The sequence below is a fragment of the Triturus cristatus genome, chromosome 1_1, assembly GCF_964204655.1.
Source record: "Triturus cristatus chromosome 1_1, aTriCri1.1, whole genome shotgun sequence".
In the NCBI taxonomy this organism is placed as follows: Eukaryota; Metazoa; Chordata; class Amphibia; order Caudata; family Salamandridae; genus Triturus; species Triturus cristatus.
In genome coordinates, this window is record NC_140579.1 from 1,107,135,817 (window position 1) to 1,107,145,467 (window position 9,651).

Here is a 9,651-nt window from a genome sequence, read left to right on the forward strand (position 1 = left end):
AACACTGTGCCCCGTCGTTGGAGCCTTCTAGGCTCTAGAACAAATATGGCCCCTTGGGAGTCCCTCTGGACTCTAGACAAATTATGCCCTCGTTGGAGCGCACTCGCTCTGAGCACGCAATGCCCCCGTACGTTGGAGCCTCACAGGGCTCGTAAACACACAATGCGGTCCCGTTGTTGGAGTCCCCAGCACTCTAAAATACCCAATGCGGGACCGCTTCGTAAAGGAGAAGGGAAGCCCTCACTCACCGGCAGCACCCGTCGGCACTTCTCTCGCGGCGGGGCTGGGGGCAGTCACGGCGCTTCTTCTCGTCCTTCTCTCCTCTGGAAAGCACGGTGTAGGCTCCCGTCCGCTTCCTCCGACGATGCCCTCACTTCACCCGGGCCCCCTCCTGGGACCCGGGACTCGAAGGCAACAGGTCAGGACGTCCCAGTGCGGGGTGGGCTCCTGCCTGGGTTGGGGGATGCGGCACTCTTCTGGCTGCAGGAGCGCGGGGTAGGCTCCCGTCCGCTTCCTGGTTCCGGGACGAGGCTTCCGTCCCGCGGCCCACCCCCAGGGGATGCCTGACTTCCTTTTTTTACTCGGCCGCGGCGGTGATTTCGATCCGGCGGCAATGAGGGGTGGGCTCCCTCAAGAAAAACACGGCAATAAGCGGGGTGGGCACCCGCGACAGCACCAGTATGCGGGGTGGGCCCCCGCTATGGAAATAATTAAATAAGCGGGGTGGGCACCCGCCAACGAGCACTAAATGCGGGGGAATCCCTACGTCGGGGTTCCCCTGTAAAGGATCGCAGCTCAGCGCTGCTGGCCACAAATGAAGGCGCTTCTTAGTCCAGACAAGGCACTTCTCCCCCACGGGAAGAAGGGCAAGTAAGAGCGCTTCTTCTAGGCGCTAGGTTCAGGGAAAGTTTTCAGAAGCAGGGGGGCAAAGACTGGGCCCAGGGGCCAGCTCACAGGGCCCTCCAGCAGGGAGGCAGTCCCCAGTGGCGGTCTCTCCATGCGCCCAGCAGCAGCAGGCCCCCCTCAAGTTAGGATCAGCAAGAGAACACTTTTCATGGGGTCACAGCCCCTTCTTATACACAGAACACCTTTGTCTCAAGGTGCAGGGGAGGGGCGAACCAGATGCAACTGGTGTAGGAAGGTGGATATCTGACTATGGTTACCCCCAACTTTTTGCCTAGTGTCTAGCTGGTTTTTCGACTTAGTTGGCCTGAGATCCTGCCATTCAGGGTCTCAGGCTGTCTGCTCTCTCTTTAAAATGGACTCCATGTACCCTAGGTACATTCCCAATTGGTAAGGATCACCTTATTGGACCCTGTACAGTGTACCCTAGGTACCCAGGGCATAGGTGTACCCTTGGCCTCCCAGGGGCTGCAGCATGTATTATGCCACCCCTGGTCTGGCCTTACAATCAGACACAACTGGCTGATCACTCAGCTGGGGCAAGGTCCTGTAATCACCCCTTGCTTAGATATAGTATGCCTATATCTACCCTTATATATAGACACATGTGTACCTATCAGTCACTCCTATGGCAGGCCTTAACAATCCTGGAGGCAGAGTGCTTGGTAACATGTGAGATGGTGCTCTAGCATGAGCTGAGCCTGTCTGCAGCTTTCGGAACCATGTCCTTATAGCTGTTCTATGATATAGCCTACCATATACTCTTAAAGTGCCTTATAATCTTAAACGGTTATGGTAACTATGGTTTGGCTTTATCAAAACATGTCGTGTAAGGTGTCTAACACTTTGGAATAATACCCCTATACCATTTCTGGTGATGAGGATATTATTCCTCCCTTCTAGAGGGAGAGACATGTTAAAATCCTACTTTGCTGTTTAACTCTAACCAAAGCCTCAGCATCACAAAATGGATGCTGCTGCCACAGACACGAGTCTGACCTCCTGCTGCTGGAAGTGATCCCGGCAAGGGAGGCATGGACAATAGGTTTCCTGCTTGGGGAGGTGCTAGCACCTCCCCAGACAGACTTTAGTGTATTGGGGCAGGGAGGGCTGAAAGGAATGAGACATGCCTGGGGCACACAAGGTGTCCCATGCATAGTCCAGTTCAAACCGGTGCTGGGGCACTCCAGCCCCAGTCTTGGGGCGAAACTGGACAAAGGTAAGGGGGTGTAACCACCCCCTCCCAGGTCCCACCCATAAGGCGTGACCTAGCAGGTAACCCAGCCCCCCAGATTAGTATAAGAGTGGTAGCTGGGCCCCAGTAGATTAGATTATCCTGAACCTGCAACTTGAACAGAAACTCTGGACCTTCGACATTCGATGAAAGAAGAAGACTGAAGAATCTCCCTTGTGGCCAGGGAGTGGCTACCCTGTGCAAACAGGCACCATCAAGAGACTACCCTTTGCTTTGCTGAAGTTCTACGAGGGACCGACTGCAGAGCCCGACCAGAGCCTTGACTTCCAGACTTCTCCGACCCTGATCCACATCCACAGCCGAGCTGAGATCCGTGGAGGCGACGAGAGACGTGGGACCGGCTACCTGGGAAAAGTGGCTAGTATCTTCCATCGCAGCTTCTGAGGCACCCTCGAAGTTGTGCACCGGGGATTGAGAAGCCCCAACCCCAAGCACCATCTGCACCGAAGATCAGCCCCCCACACTCCACGAGTCCTGCGTGGGGCCCTTCTGCATTTTCCTGCTTGCCGCGTCTGTCCGGTTGCTTGCCCGTTGGCTAGTGGCCTCTGTGACGACGCATCCTGAAATCTTCACTGCTGGTTTGGCTCCTCCAGACTGGCTCCCACTTCCTTGCAAAAGAGAAGCACCCCAGACCTTCCTGGTCTGCACCAGAAGCAAGTCCTCCGTTCTACGTGGGTTCCGCTTGCCAAGGCTTGGTGAGTCCTAGTTCAACTTCGACACCGCCGACAACAAGAGCCTTTGCAGGACAGCTCGCCTCCTGGTCCTGGTCGTCCTCGACGTCTCCTGGTCCCCGTGGCTGCAGAGACAAGCTTCACCTTCACCTGCAATCTTCACGACACTAGTGACCTTGACTCTGTCCCTTCTGCTTGCAGGTCTCCTCTCTTCTTGATCCCAGCCTTGGGGTCCACCGAACACTCTTCACTGACTGCCTGTCAGCAACTTTCCTTTAGGCATCCATAGAAGTTCACGACGAAATCCGACGCAAGTTCACACCTATGCACCCGCAGCCCGTTGGCTAGGTAACTTGGGTACTTCGGTGCTCACAAGGTAGTGACTATTCTAGGGTCTAGTTTCCGAGTCTCGACTCTCTAGCTGCCTCAGAAGTGTCCTTAAACTGTTAATTTCTAACTGCTAGTAATTCTATTGACTTTTACGCATTACGCGTGAGTGTTTCCACTCTGCACCTGAATCCCGTGGGCCTCCCACTTCCTAACTGTTGCTAGTGTAGTGTAGCCCCAGCGATTCCCTAGGCATAGGCCTATCATATTTCCGTGACAGTGGTCCTTATACCACTTCTTTAGTATATGGTTTGCGTGGCCCCTAGGGCCTAACTGTATTACTTACCTGTGTGACTTAATGTATGCATAAATAAGACTGTGTTGTACTTACCTCTAATCTCATAAAGAGTGCTGAGGGTTTGTCTAGAATAAATACACTTTATTTTATATATATATCTGTTGTGCTGTCCTTTCATTTGGTATTCAAGGGATTATATATGGTATCACAGCTGGCTTCACATGCCATTCAGAGTTTAGCCTAAGACTGCTCTTGTCCATGCTACCACTAGGATAGCTGGTCTATAAGGTTGACTTTACAACCAATCACCATAAGGGTTGTTTGGACTGATATAAGGTGTACACTAGAACTAGTGACATCATACATCAGGCCAACTTCTCACAACTGGTTCTTGAGCACTTTGTTTTGCTCAGCCCCTCTCCCTATTCACAGGGCAGGCCAGGGTCATCAGTCGCACCACAGGGGGCGGAGCCAGCATTGTGTGGGGAAAACCCAGCCCTATTCGGGACCCAGGTGTACTCCTCCCACCCATCTAGCTGCTGATCTCCCTATTCACCACTGTGTGACTCCTCCTGACTCTGGGGATTCCCTAGCCCGTCACATGACCTCAGCCAGCCAATCGCCAGACAAGGCACACATTTCACACTGCACACAGAAGTGCCCACTTCTAGAAGTGGCACTTCCATACTAGGTACATGCACGCCGCACACATCATCGCGCAGCATTTCACCACACGAGTCCGCACATACCAGATTCGACCCTGCACACCCCACGCATCAGGAGCTACCAGGGGCACATACATTCCCCATGCATTCCTATGGGAGGGCAGGCCTATCTCACCGCATGCACTCAGAGTGAGCACGCACTTTACTCTGGGACACAGGGAAAGTGCGCAGAAACCAAAAATCACTACCACCAGGTCACCAGTAAAAGCAAAAAGTTCAGGGGTGAACCTGCCAGAAGGGCCAAGTCCAACACCACCCCCTTCCAGCCAAAACGCAGGGCAGACCAATCACCACCGTGATGGACTTCCCTGATTGGGGTGATAGAACACGGACGCGGGCCCGCAACTGCAGGGACACCCTCCTGTTCTGCGCCACGGTGAACCCATGGGATTCCTTCTGAAACCACTGTCCGGACCAACTGGGCTACCCCACTGGTACTCCCAAGCTGTCCGCGGCCAAGACCAGGCCCTAGGCCACCCAGGTGCCACCGGTCCTTGCCTAATCACAGAGTGGGGGGTAGTAACCCCTGGCACATAGCGGCCATTCTCCACTCTTCCTGTCTGCAAGACAGGACTAGACTGCCATTGGTTCTCCAGCCTAGGGTCTACAACCTCAGGCGGACCAGGAGTCTCAGGGAAGGCTCTCCTCCCCCTACCTCTTCTCCTAGGGTTCCTCCTCCTCTGGCGAGGGGTACACCTAGAACGCCATTCCAACCCAGGGTTTAACCCCTCAGGTTGCACCGGAGTCAGAGGTGGGCTCTCCCACCCTCTGCACCCCCTTCCAGAGCCCTGCTCCCTACCAACTGGGGCAGTACCTCTGGAAGAAGAACCGGTCGGGACGCTGGTTACAGACGTCCCACCCTTCAGGTCAGTCTGCTCCTGAACCTGGCCTTCCAACCTCTGGCCTAGAACCTTTGGTGGAATAATCGCCTGGCACTCAAGGACTTCTGGGGATTTACACTCCATCCCCCTGAGGCTAATAAACGACACATACGTCGTGTGACTGTCTGTCTGGCGCGGGTCTCCCGTCCCCATTCCACCTGACAGTGCGTGAAGATCCCCCAGAACAGAAGTGGTGCCACCCGGGTCCCCCCAAGAAGATCTAGCCCAACTGGCTAGTCCCTGGTCCACTGGTGCATCCACTGGGAAACTCATCCCCCAATCACTCCTCACGCTGGACTCCTGTACCCTCCCTACCGGAGCTGTACTGCCAGACTCTAGAACCACAGGAGCCCTGTTTACAGGTGCTCCAGGTCCTCTACTCACTAAGATCTTCCTCAAGTGGAGTAACAGGACAGCCTAGGTCCCCAACTTGGTGTTCCCTCAAGAAACCATCCAAGTCCTGAGGCAGGGTTTCGTGCGTCTGGGGACCCTCGGTCACCCACTTACTCCCGCTCCACTGAGCCAGGCCGTAAGCCCCTACACCCTCCTCGCTATCCTGGGACCTAGCTGGGCTACACTGAGCCTCTTCCACCACGCTGGGCTGGAAGATACCTGAACCACTACTTTTGGAGTCACTCCCTAATGACTCTAGAGAACCTTTAGCACTTTCCCAGCGCTCTGCTTCATCCGCAAGCTCAAATGGCTCAGACAATCCACACCCCAACAGGTGTTGGCGCAACCCCGGCACACAACAACTGAGCAGGTGTTCTTTGAGAACCAGATCACACAGTTTATCAAAATCATTTTCTGTGGGAATCCAATCAAACAGTGCATTCTCACATTTATCCACAAACTCCTCCCAAGACTGGTGAGACAGGTACCAGACTGGGGGAACTGGGACTGGGATTACCTACACTGAAATCTATATAGCTACCACCACTGGACTCAACCCTCCCTTGGGAGTCCAGAAAATTAAAACTGCGCGCAGGGGATAGCCTACCCTCCAGAGCTACTTTGCCTCTGGTGGAGGCCCTCTCAGCCTCCTCTATCCTCTCCTGCGCCAAGACCCTCTCAGTCTCTAGCTGTTGCTTCTTGACCTCCAGCTGCGCCATAGCCTGGGCATGCTCTAACCTGAGCTTTTCTAACGTCAGCTGGTGTTCCCTTTCTTTCCTCCTATCTTCCCACTCCTCTGGGGACAGGGAAAGGGATGAGGCGCTGCCTCCTACGCTGGACCCAGCAAGGGACTCCCTACCTATGGGGTCTTCACTCTCTACTGGCGTCCAGGTACTGTTATCTTCTTCCTCCTCTTCTGAATCTTCAGGGCTCCCCACAGACCCAACACCCTCCAGGTGTGAGGCCCGGGCCCTTTCCGTACTGCGCTCAAGATCCCATTGACCCTTTTGCCATTGGATCAGGTTGCTTCTAAGTTTGGACTGAGTGTCTGACTCATCCACCCCTATGTCTCTCTCTCTACAGAACCTTTCCAACTCCTGCATATTGTACCATACTAGATCACTGAGATCAAAAGCAGGCTCCATTCTGGCGGACGTTCTGGTGAAAAGATTACACAGGGAACCTAGGGGTCTGAGCTTAACACAGGAGTACACAATTCACAAAAAGGGTTCAGCAAGCTCTCTATCCCAGAGAACTCACACTCACTTGTCTAGTGCCACACACCATTCATCCACACACAACCCTCCCCTCGGACTGGTAAGGCAGTTTCTACCACCCCTGATTGCTCAACCTGACCACAAGTGACGCAGGTACCAACTCTGGGCGCAGGGCGGGGAACAAATGTACTGGACACTATTATGCTGCCACCACTGGATCCCACCCTACTGGTGAATCCAGAAACACATTTCCACAGAAATGACAAAAACAAACTTCAAACAATAATCCCCATAATGTGATTATCTAAAATGTAGAGTTTTGTGGTGCGGCCGGTTGCTGCTGCGGTACAGCGCAAACGCAAGTCCAAATCCCACCGCTGATCACCAATGTTAGAAATGGCGATTTCTGGTTGGCTAAGGCTTGCGCCAAAGCCAGGCAGAAACCACCACTCTAGTCAGAGCTGGGGAGTTACACGCCAAAGATAACCCCTGCTCACCCCCTTGGTAGCTTGGCACGAGCAGTCAGGCTTATCCCGAAGACGATGTGTAAAGCGTTTGCGCGCGCACCCAGCAACAACACCCAAGGCCCACCACAAAGGAAACTCCACACAAGGTATTATATAAAAATAGCCTTTGTATTATACCAAACACATTAGATAATATTCACACAATTTACACTGTGCCAACTGGCACTGGCCAGAATTTTACAAGGGATTATATGTACAGGGGACAGGGCCACATGGACCACTGTCAGCAATTAGCACTTTTAGAACATAGCACTTAGAACATAGGATATAAAATTACTGTAGCACAAAATAGAATATGTAGCGCACAACCAGTAACCACTGGTAACAGGTAAGTACCACCTACGCAACCCTAACCACCTTAGGAAAATATCGCGCAGGGAACCAGGACCTCACTAGCACCACCTGTATTAGGAGAAAACAACCACCTAAGTATCACAATACCTGTAGGGGTATAAGCACATTACACATGATGCATAAAAACACATTCAGAGGTGTAAACAGAAGGCACCTGACGCATAAAAACACATTCAGAGGTGCAGGTTAGGGACAATAGCGCAAAACTCACATTAGCCACCACCTGTGGCAGTCCCTAGGCCAACTGGCCTTGTAGGGGGCTCAAACGTCCTTTGTTCAGCAGAGTCAGGGCTAGACTGCGCAGGCTGCGCAAGCCAAAATACCAAGCGCCCAGGAGCAACTAAGCACAGCCTACACGTTGCAGCTGCCCACTAAGTGCTGGGCAGCTGGGGAACTGAACTTGGGCACCGGCGTGCCTCTGGAGCCCTCTCTGGGCTCTGGAATGCAAATATGCCCTGGGCAATGGTTGAGCCTCGTGGGCTCTAAACCAACACTGTGCCCCGTCGTTGGAGCCTTCTAGGCTCTAGAACAAATATGGCCCCTTGGGAGTCCCTCTGGACTCTAGACAAATTATGCCCTCGTTGGAGCACACTCGCTCTGAGCACGCAATGCCCCCGTACGTTGGAGCCTCACGGGGCTCGTAAACACACAATGTGGTCCCGTTGTTGGAGTCCCCAGCACTCTAAAATACCCAATGCGGGACCGCTTCGTAAAGGAGAAGGGAAGCCCTCACTCACCGGCAGCACCCGTCGGCACTTCTCTCGCGGCGGGGCAGGGGGCAGTCACGGCACTTCTTCTCGTCCTTCTCTCCTCTGGAAAGCGTGGGGTAGGCTCCCGTCCGCTTCCTCCGACGACGCCCTCACTTCACCCGGCCCCCTCCTGGGACCCGGTACTCGAAGGCAACAGGTCAGCACGTCCCAGTGCGGGGTGGGCTCCCACCTGGGTCGGGGGATGCGGCACTCTTCTGGCTGCAGGAGCGTGGGGTAGGTTCCCGTCCGCTTCCTGGTTCCGGTACGAGGCTTCCGTCCCGCGGTCCGCCCCCAGGGGATGCCTGACTTCCTTTTCTACTCGGCCACGGCGGTGATTTTGATCCGGCGGCAATGAGGGGTGGGATCCCTCAAGAAAAACACGGCAATAAGCGGGGTGGGCACCCGCGACAGCACCAGTATGCGGGGTGGGCTCCCGCTATGGAAATAATTAAATAAGCGGGGTGGGCACCCGCCAACGAGCACTAAATGTGGGGGAATCCCTACGTCGGGGTTCCCCTGTAAAGGATCGCAGCTCAGCGCTGCTGGCCACAAATGAAGGCGCTTCTTAATCCAGACAAGGCACTTCTCCCCCACGGGAAGAAGGGCAAGTAAGAGCGCTTCTTCTAGGCGCTAGGTTCAGGGAAAGTTTTCAGAAGCAGGGGGGCAAAGACTGGGCCCAGGGGCCAGCTCACAGGGCCCTCCAGCAGGGAGGCAGTCCCCAGTGGCAGTCTCTCCTGGTGCCCAGCAGCAGCAGGCCCCCCTCAAGTTAGGATCAGCAAGAGAACACTTTTCATGGGGTCACAGCCCCTTCTTATACACAGAACACCTTTGTCTCAAGGTGCAGGGGAGGGGCGAACCAGCTGCAACTGGTTCTTGAGCACTTTGTTTTACTCAGCCCCTCTCCCTATTCACAGGGCAGGCCAGGGTCATCAGTCGCACCACAGGGGGCGGAGCCAGCATTGTGTGGGGAAAACCCAGCCCTATTCAGGACCCAGGTGTACTCCTCTCACCCATCTAGCTGCTGATCTCCCTATTCACCACTGGGTGACTCCTCCTGACTCTGGGGATTCCCTAGCCCGTCACATGACCTCAGCCAGCCAATCGCCAGACAAGGCACACATTTCACACTGCACACAGAAGTGCCCACTTCTAGAAGTGGCACTTCCATACTAGGTACATGCACGCCGCACACATCATCGCGCAGCATTTCACCACATGAGTCCGCACATACCAGACTCGACCCTGCACACCCCATGCATCAGGAACTACCAGGGGCACATACATTCCCCATGCATTCCTATGGGAGGGCAGGCCTATCTCACCGCATGCACTCAGAGTGCGCACGCACTTT